This window comes from Phocoena sinus, chromosome 2 (assembly GCF_008692025.1).
Source record: "Phocoena sinus isolate mPhoSin1 chromosome 2, mPhoSin1.pri, whole genome shotgun sequence".
Classification (NCBI taxonomy): domain Eukaryota; kingdom Metazoa; phylum Chordata; class Mammalia; order Artiodactyla; family Phocoenidae; genus Phocoena; species Phocoena sinus.
This window is the reverse complement of record NC_045764.1, coordinates 134994702-135011493: the sequence shown is the minus strand read 5'-3', so window position 1 is coordinate 135011493 and position 16792 is coordinate 134994702. Positions and strand designations below refer to the sequence as shown.

Sequence of the window (16792 nt, the reverse complement as noted above, 5' to 3'; positions counted from 1 at the left end):
GAACTATAACTTGTAAAAATCCAGCCCTCTTGTCTCTTGATCCGGTGTTTCTGGTCGCCACATCTAGCTGCCACACTTATTTTATTCACTTGATCCCTGTCTATCGACACACACACACACATACACACGGAATATAACATTTTAGGAAACAGCACCGGCTGTAGAGTCAGTCATACTTAGGTCTGAATTCTACTCAGCACTAACTAGTTATAGACTTAATTCATCCCTTTAAGCCGCATTTTTTTCTCATGTGTAAATTGAAGATAATAAGAGTACCAAGCTCAGAGGGTTGTAGTGAAGATTAATCTAATGTGCATGTAAGTTGTTTAACAAATTGTCTGGTACCTGGTAAGTGCCCAATAACATGTCTGTCTGCCCAATAAAATCTCTTTCTGTATCTCCATCCATGTATACCAGGAACTGAGCTAATGCAAAGCAATACTTCTTCTTTGTTTTTAAAATTTTTTTATTGAAGTATAGCTGATTTACAGTGTTGTGTTAGTTTCTGGTGTATAGCAAAGTGATTCAGATATATATATACACACACACACACACACACACACACACACACACGTGTGTATGTATATATTCTTTTCCATTATGGTTTATTACAGGACACTGAATATAATTCCCTGTGCTATGCAGTAGGTCCTAGTTGTTCATCTATTTAATATATAGTAGTTTGTATCTGCTAATCCCAAGCTCCCAGTTTATCCCTCCCTCACCCCCATTCCCCTTTGGTAACCATAAGAAACTTCTTATTAAAGTAGGAAAGTATCAGACTTCTTATTACAGCTTTTATACCATTTCATTGAACCCTACTTTGGTTATATTATATCAGATATAGACTATATTGCTTAGGGTAAGTCTGAACTGTTATAGCAAAAACATCCCGAGATAATTCAGTGGCTTAAAAAAGAGAGAAGTTTATTGCTTTTTTCACATGGAATCCAAAGTGAGCATTCCAGGTTGGCAGGCTGTTCTGCTCCATGGATGATGCAGGGATGCAGCTTCCTTTTTAAGTTGCTACACTGACATCCACTAGGGTGCTGTCAGTGTTGGGGATGCAGTTGGTGGGAAGGAGAAGGAGAGTGTGAAGGAGGCACCTCCGGGCCCAAAGTCACACATGTCACCTTCACTGACATTTCACTGGCAGCAACTTAGTCACAGGGCCAGCTCTAACTGCAAAAGAATGGAAAATTAGGGCAGCTGGCCAGCACATGCCAGATACGGTTCTGTGGCTATAGAAGAAGGGGAGGATGGATTTTGGTGGACAGCCAGCAGACTTTGCCTTCGAGCTTGATTCTAGGGAGCCAACAGTGCCGAGGGGCTGTGTGGCACGGTGGAAGGAGTTGTTGGTCAGGAGCCTGGGCTTCTCACTCTACTTCTTCTAGAGACTTGCATCATGACTTTGGCTAAAGCACCTAACCCCTTGCACTTCAGTTTCCTTAGTAGGAAGAAAGACCTGGGATTGATGAGCTCTAAGGTTCCTTCCAGCGCTGTGAAGCCCTCCCTGACCCCTATCTCAAGGGATCTCTTTCTCCTCTAAGCATCTCTTCACTGTGCATCTCATGGCACACAACTCCTGCAACTTTGTTAGGAGCTTTTATTCCATCTCATGAAGCTATAGCTTTGTAAGGGAACAAGTATATCTTTCTGTCCCTACAGCACTTTGCAGGTATCAGAAGATCAAAAAATATTTATGGGTTGGCTGACAAATGTAAATCACTGGGAGCTCATTGGAAAAAGAAACTGTAGATATGAAGTACTGCAGACTGATTTTCTCTGGGAATGAAGCAGAGCTGAGAGAATAACCTCTAAGGTTTTGTGTTTTTTTTTTCTATGCTCACAGTTTATGATTCTGTGACTCAGCAGCTCTGAAGTTGGGAGGAATCCCATCTCGGTTCCCTCCAGTGACATTCCCTCTAAAAGTTTTTTTATCATCAGGTTGAATATCTGGACAAAAGTTTCCATCTCCTCCAGTGGCTTCTGCAAGGTCAACCTCATACATATGAAGTTTAAAAAGAAAATATTCTCACCTCTCTGAATAGAGCTATATCTTAAAATCCTTTAGTGTTTCAGGCAAGGGTCTGAGTACTCACAGGATATTAAAATGCAGGGCCATACAGTTTGCTAAGCTTTTGAATCACATTTTGTACATTTAAATTCTAAAACAAAGCCCTCAGAGATTCACTTTAAAAATAGTGAGTTAAGCATTTATTCTATAGAAGTCTGAGTCCCTGTTTTGAAGTCAGCTACCATCAAGTTGTTACTGGTGGACAGTGACTGAATTGCCAAATAATGTAAAGCAGTGCTTCTCCAAACTGTATGGAGCATTTGAATCATCGGGGATCGGATTAAAGCACAGATTCTTATACTCCAATAAAGATGTTAAAAAAAAAAGGGTGCAGGTTCTGATGCAAGAGGTGTGAGGTGGCTACTGAGATTATGCTTTTTTTTTTTTTTTTTTTTTTTTGCGGTACGCGGGCCTCTCACTGTTGTGGCCTCTCCCTGTTGCGGAGCACAGGCTCCGGACGCGCAGGCTCAGCGGCCATGGCTCACGGGCCCAGCCACTCCGTGGCATGTGGGATCTTCCCGGACCGGGGCACGACCCCGTGTCCCCTGCCTCGGCAGGCGGACTCTCAACCACTGCGCCACCAGGGAAGCCCAGATTCTGCATTTTTGACAAGCTCCCGCAGGATGCTGTGATGCTGGTCCGTGGCTGAAGCTTTGAGCAAGGATGTAAGGAATATTTCCTATTAACATGGCACTTTAAAGATGCTCTGCTACTAGTTAATTAAATATGAGGTAACTATGTTGCCTCATAGTCAAGTTATTTGCATATATGATCCCTTTAAGACGATAAGATCCTGAAACCCAGGGAAGAGCCCTATTTATTTCACCTCACTTTCTCCTATGAATTTAGCACACCGTCATGTATTTCATAAGCCCTTAAACTATTTTTTAAATGAATGATTGACAAGTTTAACTGGATGCTTGTTTTGTTCCAAGTAGTAAGTATATGTGTTTGACCTGGGACATATTTTGTTGCTTTCTCTATCAGAATTAATATATGAGAGGAAACATGGCCCCATAGAGGATCGCACTGGAAATATTTTTTCATAGTGCTTTATTTACTTTCTTCTCCATTGATGTATGCATTAGCACACGGCCTGAGCATCCTCAGGGCTCCGGGAAGACACAGCCACCATTTTGACTGAAGTCACGCAGGCTTCCATCACTTTTTCCATGTAGCAGTGGCAGCGTGGTCTGTGCATTTCTTGAAATCCAGGTCCAAGGGAGAGGGTAGCTCCATGGACTGACCCAGGACAGATGGGAAGTAATGAGTGTGTTTGGTTGTCCTGAACAAAACCCAGATGAAATCAAAGGACCTAAGTGGTGAGGCATGAATAATTATATTTTTATCTTAATTTTCAGTGTGGTATTTTTGTGTTCAAACCATCACCAACACACTGTATGTAATGCAGGCTTTGGTAGCTTGACTGGGAAGTGACATTCCCAAATTCTTTTTTTTTTTTTTTTAAGAAAAAGAATGTCCTTGGATGGTATGTCGTCGGGAAGCCATATAGATATTAACCTGGTAGGTAGCTAACTCTTCATTGCATATTTCAGTATGGTTTCAAAGCCTTTCTCATCACTCAGTTGGCCAACACAGACACTGAGAGGAGTGGAAACTGGCCTTGATAATGCTGTAGAATCTATGTGTCGCCAGTCTCCGTGTGAGATGTGAAATGGGTTATGTAATCATTCACACCAAACCTGCTCGGCTCCATCCTCCACTTTACAGGTAGAGTCACAGCCTAGCTTTGCCATCACTCATGTGCTCTGCCAGACCATGAGCTCTGGGCCGACAGATCAGGGTTTGATTCCTGGCTCCACCACTTACTGGGTGTCCTTGTCTGAGGTATTTTGCTTTTTATGTCTTGGTTTCCTTAACTGTAAAATGGGGATAGAATCCCTGGTGGTCCAGTGGTAAAGAATCCGCCTTCCAATGCAGGGGACGTGGGTTCGATTCCTGGCTGGGGAACTAAGATTCCACATGCCAGGGGGCAACTAAGCCCACCAGCCTCAACTAGAGAGCCCGTGTGCCTCAAGCTACAGAGTCTACCTGCTCTAGAGCCCAAGCATCACAACTAGAGAGAGAAAACCCGCATGCTACAACTAGAGAGAAGCCCATGCACCACAGAAAATAGCCCACGCAACGCAACAAAATTACTGAGTGTCCTCGTCTGAGGTATTTTGCTTTTTAATGTCTCGGTTTCCTTAACTGTAAAATGGGGATAGTAGGATCAACATTCTTTGAGAAGTACTGAGGGCATTAATTCTCGGTATGAATTTCTTAGCATCCCAGCTCTAAGAAGCCAAACCTTTATGACTCTCTAGAGCTTACAGTCTAGGATATGATAACATATTTATAACAGTGTGTGCATAGAAAAATGAAAACCATTACATGAAGACACATGCATGGTTGTCACATCAGGATGGTGACTGATGTGACCTGTGAAACATGTCAACATTCTTAACTAACCAAAGTTATGGAAACTTAGGTAAGAATCCTACAGTGCTAGAGACAACATAAACATAGCATGCTCCCAGACACAGTGACTGCCCTCATGATACCTACATTTCAGTGCGGGGAAGGGAACAGACATTAATCAAGCAATCACCAGTCTTTAAATTACTATTATGATTAGTACTATAAAGGAGATTAGGTAGCCAGAGATCTTATAGCAGGGGTCCTGACCTGAGGGGGATCAGAGAAGGCTTCCTGGGGCAATGTATTTGTGAATTCAGGTGCATAGGAAAGGGGGAGCAGGGGCTGAGAAAGGAGCATTTCAGGCAAAGGGAACTGAATTGTAATGGCTGGAGGCAGGAAGAAGTATTTGAGGACCTGAAAGAAAGCAGGTGTGCCTGGAGTTAAGAGGAAGTACAGGGAGGCTAGTGAACCTAATAGGGACCAAACTCTGCAAGACCTTGCTTCCCAGGGTAAGGATGTGAGATTTTATCCTGCGAGCAGTGGGATGCTGTGGAAGGGTTCTAATGTGCTATTTGAATTCTAAAGGTGTCGCTCTGGCTGCAGGATGGCTAGGGGACGCTATGTAGAGAGTGACAACGTAGTAGAGAGTGACAACGTAGTAGAGAGGAAGCAAGAGCAGATGAGGGAAGCCAATGAGTAGCTTGTTGCAATCGACTGGGCAAGAGGAAAGCTGGCTTTTGCTGGGACAGGGAGGAAAATGGATGGATTCAGAGTGAGTTAAGAGGTAGAATCAAAAGGTCTTCATGGTGATTGGATCTTGGGAGGGAGGATGGAAAGTGTAAGGGTGACCCGTATGTTTCTGGCTGATGCAGTTGGGTGGTGTCATTACTGAGATGGGGGAGACCAGGGTGTGACCCGAGTTAGGGGCAGAGTAAGTGTGGGGAGAGGGAGAGATTACTAGTTAAATTTCAGGTACATGAAAAGCACCTGAAGGAGAGACATGTCTGGAGCTTAGAGGAGAAGCTGACCTGGAGCTGTCCGTTTTGTAGTCCTCAGTATTCGATGGTAACTGATGCCATGGGGGTAGATGATAGTGCCTAGGGAGCAAGTTTAGAGGGAGAAGGATGGTGACCTGGAATGGGACCTGGGGAAGCTTTAGTAATTCAGAGATGAGATAGAGTAGGTCAAACCCCCAAAGGAGGCTAAGGAGGAATAAACTGAAAGGCGAGGGGATGCATGGTGTCATAGAAGCCAAAGGAAAGGACTGTTTCAAGATAGAGGAGTGGTTGGCTGCGAAAATGCGGCTGAGAGGCAGGTGAACCAACCAACAACAGGTCTGAAAATGCTTAGATGCTAGGCTCTGAAATCAAGGGGCAGTTCACATTAAGTGTTTGTAGAATGCCCCCAGGAACCTAGCATTTCCTCAGCTCCCTCCTCTGTGAAATGGGCATGGCAGTAGAGTTGTTTTGAGAATTGCATGGCATATGTGCAAAATATTTAGCACAGGGCTGGAAACCAGTAAGCATACAGTAGGTGTTAGTTGGTATAAGAATGACCAAAAGTTTTATGGAGGAAATGAGAGTTAGAGAGGCTGGGGACAGGGTTGTAGATGATATAGGGCCTGGTCTGGCTGGAGCTTGGTTTGTATCTGGGAGGGTGGAAGAGTGCAGGTGGGTCCAAATGAAGGAGAGCCTTGGATGCTGGGAATAATCTGAGTGGGAGATGACCAAGGCCTGGGGTAAGGTCAGGGCAGTTGGGGGAGCAGACAACTTTTAGATAGTGTATCAGAACTTTGATAGTGGGCTGGACTAAAATAGAGAAGTTGAAAATAGTTTTGAACATTCAGGCTTAGAATATGCTAGAATTTTCTCTTTCTTTTAGTGTATTTAATTTTGAGTTGTTAACTATGTAGTCAAGCCTAGGATGTCTTTTAAAGAATGCTCTATGAAACTCAGGTGGAAGCAATAGGCCAGTGTCACCTTGTCTCCTGATGCAGAGTGAAGGAAGGCTGAAGGCCAACGATGGAGCCCAGAAGGACCTCCAGAGGCCAAAGGAGGAAGTTCATATAGACCTTTTTTTTTTCTTTTTTTGAAATTAATTTTTATTGGAGTATGTTTGCTTTACAATATTGTGTTAGCCTCCACTGCACAACAAAATGAATCAGCCATACAGATACAGATATCCCCTCCCTTTTGGACTTCCCTGCCATTTAGGTTACCACAGTGCATTAGGTAGAGTTCCCTGTGCTATACAGTATGGTCCCATCAGTTGCATATAGACCTTTTGAATTCAGAGAAAGAGCATTTAAATCCAGAGTGGTGATGCCCTGGACTGAAAAGGACATGGATTATTTGCTGTAACAAATGATGACCCATTTTATCAAAAGTTGTGGAGAGGCTGAAGAGTTTTATCTATTCCATAAATGTTATCTATATGAATATATTGGCAATGAAAGTCTAGTTATTTGTTTTCTTTGGCAGAACTGTTAACTTTATAATCTTAGCTGAGCTGGATGTTGGCATCATTTGAACACTTAGTAGTCTTGGCCTGGACCAGTGGCATGCTAGGATGTGTGGACAGTAGAATGGGTGCAGCCCTCTTGTAAGGGTGGTTCTATGTTAAAGTTTTGTGGCATCTGTCGCCTTCCTGGCCAGACCCATCCCAGGGAGTCTGAAGCTGCTGAGAATATATGACTTTCTTTTTTTCTTTCTCTCTCTGTCTCTCTTTTTTTTTTTTTTTTTTTACTGTGGAAGGGGCTGTTTGATAAATTTGGTGTTTTCTGAAGTTATCAATTGGCTCTAGACATGGATGTGGTTAGTTTTAGCATCATCTTTTTGTGCTGATCTTCAAACTGCATTACTTGTTTGCTGAGCTGCCACAGATTTTGCATTGCTGTAGATCACTGGCAGGAGCATAGGAGTAAATATTATTAGATTCAAGAACCTTGGATCCTTTATGGGTGTCTGATTAGCCAAAGCTGCATCCCTGAAAGAGATGTTGCCTGACTTCATGGTATACACAGAACAACAAATCAGGAATCTTTCCTTTATTTGTAAAATTATCCTTAATTAATGTCCTTTATTCCTATTTCATTGCTGTTCGTGACATGATGTCACATAATGTTGATATTATTATGAAGTGGAGGAGCTTAATGCCACTCTACCCAGCTCTGTTCCCTCCTTCTAAGTAAACTTACCTTCTCATTAAAAACCAAGAGCAGGTGGATTCCAGGAGCTGAGGGAGAGGAAAATGGGGAGTTGTTTAATGGATATAGATTTCAGTTTTGGAAGATGAAAAAGTCCTGGAGATCCATTGCACAACAATCTGGATATGTGGAACACGATTGAACTGCACTTTTAGAAAAGGTTAAGGTGGTAAGTTTTATGTTTTGTGTGTGTTTAATCACAATTAAAAGAAAACAACAGTGAAACAAAAACAAAAGAAAGAAGCAAACTCAACACAAAGCAAGACCAGGGAAACAGCTGGGCTCTTCTTTCTCTGGTTACTCAGCTGGGCAGCTTGTTCCCTCGCCCCCAGGACTGTTGCCCAGGAGTAACCGCAGGTCTCAGTGTCTGTGCCTCGTCTCCTTATGTTCTTCCCTTGATCGGTTGCTCACTGTGGGAGAGTGCACTCACGTGGTTGATTTGTTTGTCACTGGCTCAACCCAGGTCCAATGCGGAGAGAGAGAGAGGAAGGCACAGGTTTGAGTACTATAAGACAGGGCTTTGAGGAATATGGTCCTTCTTGGACTTGCTTAGACTGGACTGAACGCAAGTAAAGCACCCAAGAGCTGTATTTCCGTCTCCACAGACTTGGGAGAAGGGTCTGTTTTGTCTCCCTCCTCCCCATGTTACTTCATCTGCAGGGCTGGACTGGGTTATACTAATGGCAGTTACTTTGCCAGTTGAAAAATCAAAACAGAGAGGAAAACCATCTGGAAAATGCTGCACTTGAAGCCTACAGTTAGAAGGTGAATGTCATGCTGTGGGACCTGAGATGTAGACAAATTACTGTGAAATCCAGGTTCGAATTGGTTGTTTTGATGCTCTGTGTGAGAACCTAGATGCATACAAAAGCCTTTACCAGAAATACCTCTGGATAGAATCATTCACTCTCTAAGCCATGGGAACTTTGAATCATAAGGGGATCAGACTCAGATTCACAATCAGGGTTGAGACTTAAAATAAGTGTTTTTCTTCTACTTTAGAGCTACAGTGAAGGTGCTTATGCTGTTGGAAGGGTGAGCTTACTCTGTGGCACCTCATGTTACTAAGTCATCATCCTTGAAAATCCTCAGCAGGAACTGAGCTCTCTCACTGAGCTTTTGCAGTAGTAAAAACACTCCTTAATTAATGCCTTCACTCATTATTTGTGACAGCCATTTTTGCCATCATGGGGGCTTAACCACTTGTGTTATTCATCCTCACGAGGTTGTTCCTGTGAGATATAAGCTCTCTGAAGGCAGGGACTGTGTCTTAGTTATCTTTTTATTCATCCTCCAGCAAGTGCCTGGTCACAGAAAAATCTTAATAAATTGTTAAATTGAGTCAAAACAGAGAATCAATGTAGGCTTATCAGATTAAAAGCATTTGGTTCTTCTGGGTCTACATCTTTGCTTCTACTTTGTACCATAAGATAAATGCTACTTTTGATGTGAAACCATCATACCTAAAACTTACTGCTGACACAGACGGGGAGAGAGGGAGAGAGGCTCTTTGAAAAAAATGTGAAATGTGAGTATCTATGATTATGACATTTCTGTAGTTCAGAAACAAATACGTATATGTTGCAGCAGTAAAAGATCGTCTCTTCTCTGTGGCACAGTTTTTCTTTGATTTTCCTTAAGTTTCTTTCTCTCTCATCAGTGAGGCTTATTAATGCTATTCTAAAGTCCAGTGGGTTGATTTTCTTATCTATGAAGTAAAAGGTTTAATTATGGGCACAAAGCATTTCCAAATTGCATTTGAATGACTTTCTCTCTTCTTACTCAATGTCAATCAGTCACTTCAAAAGGCTACTTTGCTCTCCCTTCTCTAGCTTCCATATGTCATATGTCTCTCTGTTTCTCCTCTTGCTTGTTCGGTTTTCACATTCTTTTTACTTTCTTTCAGTTCTTCTCATTTCCAACATGTTCCTTGTGATTTTTTGTTGTTGTTTTGCCCTTCTATTAGAAGAAGTGCCAAGATCTCTCCAGGAGCAGACAGGCATGAAATGCTGACTGCCAAGGTGAACGTTCAGATAATTTGAAGGGCAGGAAAAAGCCATATTGGCCAGTATGACAAGGATATCTTTTATCATCACCACACAAACCCAGTCTTCCTTTAAGGCAGCCTCCTATTAATTATGTCCAAATAAGTTTTTTGAAAAGCATGCTATTTAATTTTCTTGCTTCATCTGTCATTGAGTCCATAGCAACTTGATACAGCCTGATGTCTTTATATTTTTAGAATGTGAGAAGTAAGTATTAGTTAGCAAAGTTCATTTAGACACATGGCAGGTGACAAGATAAAAGATGCAGTTGCTTTGAGGAGGGAGCCTTGGGTTTTTCCTGCGGTGAGCTTTCATGACAACTCTCCAGAGATCCCAGTGTCACCTTTACCTCTCTTGTGAGCGGTCCTCCTGGGCAACATGTATAAGTTCATACTCAGCTGACTGGGGTTCTTCTTTGCAGAATTCTACTGCAGCTAAATTGGCCACTTTAGCATCTTCCTGTCCCACTCAAGGCTGCAGACATTTCCCTTTTCTGCTTAGAGAATATTTCTAAGTTCTGTTTGGTTCTGCTTCAGACCTGCTCACTCATCTGGTTTCCTTGGTTTCCGTCCTATTGTTATTCGCCCAGATTTTCCTACTTTAGCCAGCTTTTCTGGATGGATGCCTGTCTGGGGGGCTTTGCTTGGCTTTTTGACCCAGTGAGTCCCTGAGGCCCTTTGTTTCTATCTCTATGCAGTGCAACCTCCCATCTCTCACCCAAGTTCCTAGTCAATGTGACTCATGCCAACCTGGAACCAATGCCTCAGATTTCTACTTGTTGGGAGTAGAGAGAAGTCAGACTCTACTATTAATCTTGGAATATGGATACCTTACTTGAAAGTATACGTAATTAGTGGTGAAGAGCACAGGCTCTGGAGCCAGACCTCCTGGGTTTAAATCCCAGGTCTGAACCTTACGAGCTGGGCGATCTTGGGCAAATTACTTACTCTTTCTTGCCCAGTTCTCTCATCTGCACAGTGGCGGTAATGGTTGTACCCGCCTTACATGGTTGATATGAGGAGTACACAAGTTAGTTCATGTAAAAGGCTTAGAACAGTGTGTCTGCTATAGAGTGAACACAATATAGTGTTAACTGTTACTAAGAAATTGAAACCCACATCCACTGAAATTCTGACTCTGCCGGAAGGAGGGCAGATGGATGAGATCAATGTTTATCAAAGGGAAGTCCACAAGTTTACTATGAGAAACTTTAAATCTTGTGCTTGCATTTGGATGAGAATGTGAATCCATTAAGATAAGCATATTTTGGATTATTTGGGTGATTCCTCAGAGCTGAGCGTGCCACGTGATTGCATTGTGTTTATGATGACGTTCTCATGCAGTGAAGGCCATGACATTGAGGCAGGCAAGCGAGCCCGGCCACGGTTCTTGGAGAGAAGAGGGGAGGGGATGGCGTCTCCTACGGCATGTGCGGCCTGAGCCTGCTATGCTGTCAGGGACCAGTCCTGCAGCAGTCAGTGTAGTAGCCATAGAGCGACTGGTGGTGTCGATTTGGATTTTTATTGGGATTCTGTTTACTTTATGAATTTGTTTTGGTTTTACAGTCATATCAAAGAGCTGTCAGGATTAGAGGTTTATATTCTAGTCTTGGGGTTGTGGTATTTAAGTAACCATTAGAATAAAAATAATTTGTTAGCACTGCCATATATTCCTCAAACCTGAGAAGGACAAGACCAGTCTGTGAGTCCCAAATGCCAGTTCACAAATCGTGCTAGTCAAGTTATTAAAAAAAAAATTCCTTGGGGAACTTGTTAGAAATATAGACTCTTGGGGAATTCCCTGGTGGTCCAGTAGTTAGGACTCTGAGCTCTCACTACCGAGGGCTTGGGCTCAGTCCCTGGTTAGGGAACTAAGACTCCACAAAGCTGCGTGTTGTGGCTAAAAGAAAAGTACAGACTACTCTTGGGCTGTGTCCTGGAGCTGCTGAGCTGGGCGTGTGGATCTATCTTTGCTGAGTTGCTCAGGTGATTCTGCTAAGCAACAGGTTTGGGCCTCTTTGGAACCGATGACCTCTCAATACTCTTCATAGTCCTAATGAAGAGCATTCATAAGGATTGCTCTTCGGATTCAGTGGATTCAGTGTCTTCATCTTCAAAATTGAGGTAATGCTACTTGTTCCTTTCTTACTGCACAAGGGAGTAGGGAGGAGTCATGAGGCAATTTTCATAAGTATTCTGGAAGAAAAGTACAATTTAAGTGTAATGTATTGAGGCCAGAATTGAACTAGATCATCTCAGTATGCAAATCGTCCCCTAGGAACAAAGAGGCGACTCGGGTCTATAGAGAGCACCAACAGGCTGAGTTTGCCACCAGGGTTCGTTTCCAAAAGCATTGGTCCACCTTTGGCGTGGAATCAAGCCCTATGGAACCTGGTACATTACTGTGAGATTTACAGATCAGGAAGTTGGTGGTGACAGAGGCAGGCAGGCCTCTGAGAAGTAGCATCTTCTGATGGGTTGACATTGTGTTTACTTCAGATTATATTGTTTAAAAAAGTCTTTGTGCTGGCTGCAGGTCTCAGCCCTCTTCTTCCTGTTCCAGGCTTCCTAATGATCTGTTGTCATCTGTTCAGGGAGGCTTGTCCTTGGCCTTAACCTGATATGGCCCTTCCTTTAGAGGCTGAAGAGCTTATGGGAAATGGTTTTAAAACTTTCTATAAAGTCCTTTTCTGAAATCAGGTAGTAGATATTGGTGAAGTGTTATAAAAGCAATGTGTCCAAATAGCTTCAGAATAATCAGATCTGAATAAAATCAGTTAAATAGGCTTTTCTTTTTCTCTTAGATTAAAAGGGATGGTTAGTTCAGGTCCTCTGAGAAGCAGAGTCAAGATGGGATTGTGTGTACAAGAGATTTACTGGGAGGCCACCTGGGAAGGATAAAGGGAAGAGAGCAGGGGTGGGCTGGGAGAGCTTTCAGATTGCAGTGCAGGTCTGACTTCTGTGAAGGGAGAGGTGGAAGGAAGGAGGACTGGTAGGAAAGGATGCAGATGACAGCTCAGTTCTGAGACTGTTTTGGCCAGGCTGATTGTGAGTTCTTGAGCCCAAGTTGCCCATTAGAGGACCGCTCTGCCCCACAGGCCTGAGCCTGCACCAGTACCCACCTCATGCCCAGCCAGTGTCTGAGAGCAGCCCAGGGGACACATGCACACTGCACACTGTGGTGGTGGATCCAGAAGTGGGGGGGCGAGTAACCCATACTTCCCTGCAGCAGGAGAGCTAAGCATGCAATTCCATGGCTTTCACGAGGATCTCTAGGGGTCCGTGAACTTGGACAGTAAAAATTACATCCTTATTTTCACTAACTGAATTTTAGTATTTTGTCTAATCATGAGTGGAGCCAGTAGCCGTAGTAGTATTAGCAGTAACTGTGTCTTTCTCACCAATAAATATTACAGATAGTTCTATATCAACATTATGGTTGTCACAGATATCTTAACGTCAGTTATGCTCATCATTACTTTGAAAGTATGGTGGTTATTAGACCCATCCCTTGATCTTCTTACTGAATGAGAGAGTAAAAAGGTGTATTTACTGTTGTGTCACAAATTTAAAAACTAATTTGATTTAAATATAATAGTTTCTTCAGAGTTTTATACATCTTATTTTATGCATTTATAAACATGATTCCAAGAAGGGGTCTATAGTCTTCTCTGACAGACAAAGGAGTCCATTGCACAGAAATGGTTAAGAACCCCTCCTGCAGATAGTATTCAGTAGAACCCTTTTATTTTATTTTTGAAAACATTTGTTTACTTATCTATTTATTTATTTTGGCTGCACCGGCTCTTAGTTGCGGCATGTGGACTTCTTAGTTGCGGCATGTGGGATCTAGTCCCCCGACCAGGGATTGAACCCAGGCTCCCTGCATTGGGAGCGTGGAGTCTTATCCACTGGACCACCAGGGAGGTACCAGTAGAACCATTTTAATTGTATTATCCCAATTATCCTTTACCTCGCTCCAAGTGTATGAGAGCAGTAGCCCCAGTCCTCATGAGAATATGTTACTGTGGAAAATGATTCATTAATTCAACAGTGTCCCTCGCGTGCCAGGTGCTGTGTGGTGCTGAAGCTCCAGCAGTGAGCAACACAGGCACCCCCTCCCTCAGAGAGTTTAATCGACTAACAGGAAGGACAGCCATTAAGCAAGAACAGTTATGGTTATATTACCGTGTGCCATGTGATGGTAACAGTATGGGAGCCACAGGAGGCTCTGGCTGCCCCAGGAGAGGGACCTGTATAGGAGTCAGAACAGACCTCCCTGAAAAGTGCCCTTTAAGCTGAGCCTGAAGAATGAGAGGAGTGAGTTGGGAAAAGAGGAGGTAGAGACAGAGGTTAAAGTGTGAAGATTTGACAGTGAGACACACTTAACTCTTAAGAGCTGAAATCACACAGACCTTGTAAGCCATGTGAAGACGTTTAGACTTTTCCCCAAAGGCAAGAGGAAGCTTCGAAGGGGTTTTAAACAGGGAGTGATGTGATCAGTTTCCTTTCAAGAATAATACTTGGAAAGAAACAAGGGAGGCCTTTGTGGCACTAAGATGAAAAAAGATGGCAGCCTCCTAGGAAGTACATGGTGGGAGAAAACAACGTCAAGTAAAAAGATGGCAGCCTCCTAGGAAGTACATGGTGGGAGAAAACAACGTCAAGTAAGACAATCAAGTTATTCTTGTTTGATTTCTTTTTGGCTCTGTGTGAGTGAGTGGGTCTTGAATCTCTATTTGTTAATCTATCACAGACTGCGCTACAATTGTGGAAACATCTTTCTTAGAGTTGAGATGTTCGTAGTAGCTACAGTTCTGTCCAAAGCCTATTGCAGATGCCTCTGTGTGAACATAAAACCTCACACAAATCTTGGAAAACTATTTGCCTATGATGTTGGGCCATGGAGAAAGTGGATGTTGTTTGGTTAGGTTCTCTTAGTGCACATTTGTTACTTGCTGCAGCGTTGATCGCCTTTAGACTTCTACATTAAGAAGAAAATAAACATCATTAATAATGTAGATGCTTATATTGCCTATTAAACGAAAGGTTTCTGGCTGCTTCTTCATAAGAAACTTGTCAATGGCTTCCAGGTTTGTTTGTTACTAGGTAAAAACAAATCCATTTCGGTTGATGGCTAATTCAGGGCCATGTGTATTTAGGCGACTCATAAAAGTGTTTGTATGGAAACAAGTCTCCGAGATAATCAGATTTTATTTCTAGTGTCTAACTGATGCTCAGAGCTTTGGGATTTAATTACGTCTGTTGAAAAAATACAGTTCAATTTCTCTTCCTCCCTTTTGAACATCACTGCAGTAATTCATAAATATACAAGGCTTTATAGATGTTTTCTGACAAAGTACCTGGTACCTATTAGATACTCAGTAAATGTTGGCTTCTTCTTCTAATTGAAAGAAAACATATCAAATAAAAAACCTACCCAAGACTTTGCTTCTGATTCCTGTGTTTCTTGCCTAGCAGTTGACTTGGTACATTTTGTGATTACTCCAGAGAAGTAAATAATTTAAGTGGGAAATTGTTTTGAGAGGAGACTGCTGTTGTCTAGTCACTTAGGTAGGCTGGCTTGTGCGTATGTTGGGCGTTTGCTCTAGTAGGGAGTGTAGCCGGTGGTTATCATGTGGGGTCTGAGGCATGATGAGTTGAGTATGTGTGGATGGACTATAAGTTCTACCTTTTCCTTTCTCTGTGGCACCTACCCAGCTTCCAGGAGGACCCACATAGCTTCTTTACCTCATCTTCTCTCACTTAGTGTGTCCATCTTCTTTTACTCAGCACAATGTTTTCAAAGTTCATCTGTGTTGTAGCAAGTATCCGTATTTCATTTATTTTTATGGCTGAGTAATATTCCACTGCATGTATATACCACACTTTGTGCATTTATCAGCTGATGGGCATTCGGATTGTTTCCGTCTTTTGGCTATTGTGAATAGTGCTGTCATGAACATTAGTGGACAAATATTTGTTTGAGGGCCTGTTTGCAATTCTTTTGGAAATTTACATATGAGTACAACTACTGAGTCATATGGTAATTTTATGTATAATTTTTTGAGGAACTGATGAATTGTTTTACCCAGTGGCTGCATACTTTCCACTTCTACCAGCAGTGTGTGAGGTTTCAGTTTCTCCACATTCTTGCCAACACGGTTATTCTCTCTTTTAATTTTTGTTTTGTTTTGTTTTCAGTATGCCTTCCTAGTGGTGTGAAGTGGTGTCTCACTGGGACTCCGATTTGCATTTCCCTAATGACTAATGATGTTCAGCATCTTTTCATGTGCTTCTTGGCCATTAGTGTACATGCTACAACCTGGTTGAACCTTGAAAACATTATGCTAAGTGAAAGAAGCCAGACACAAAAGGTCACATATGGTATGATCCCATTTACATGAAATATCTAAAATAGGTAAATCCATAAACACAGGAAGTAGATTAGTAGTTGCCAGGGGCTGGGGGAGGGGAGAATGGAGAGTGACTGCTTAATGGGCATGGGGTTTCCTTTTGGGTTGATAAAACACGTTTTGGGATGAGATAGAGGTGATGGTTATGAAACATTGGGAATGTGCTAAATGTCACTGAATTATACACTTTAAAATGGTCATTTGTAGCTTTTGTGAGTTCCACCTCAATAAATAAAAAAGCGAAAATGCCTGGTTAGAAGGTGAGTCTCGACTTCCAGTTCCAGTAGCCGACTTCCAGTTCCAGCAGCACGGTGGACTGAGTGTAGATTTCCACCTCCTGTTGCAAACTGAGAAATTCTGCCTAAAGCAAAACAAAAATGTAAAATATGCAACTGGGCTTGAAGGGAAGGCTGTTGTTGCCAGGGGCGGCAGCTTAAGGCTGGAGCAGGAGCCCCCTGAGCTGAGGCTGTGGCATCTAAGGGGGGACTAGACCCCCTGTAGTTGCTGGGATGAGGGGTGGAGTTTAACACCAGTGTTGCGCCAGGAGACATCACCTTGGGCTGGGGTAGGGCAGGGGGCAGGAACTAAAACCCCTGGGTAAGAAGACATTCTGGGAAAGCTGCATCTTT

At 42.7% G+C, this 16792-nt stretch overlaps 1 protein-coding gene across 2 annotated transcripts in view; it reads left to right on the top strand.

The window, feature by feature from the left end:
• Positions 1-16792, top strand: part of ARMH4 (armadillo like helical domain containing 4) — a 136586-nt gene that overhangs the window by 95724 nt on the left and 24070 nt on the right. The gene's annotated exons all lie outside the window — the stretch shown is intronic.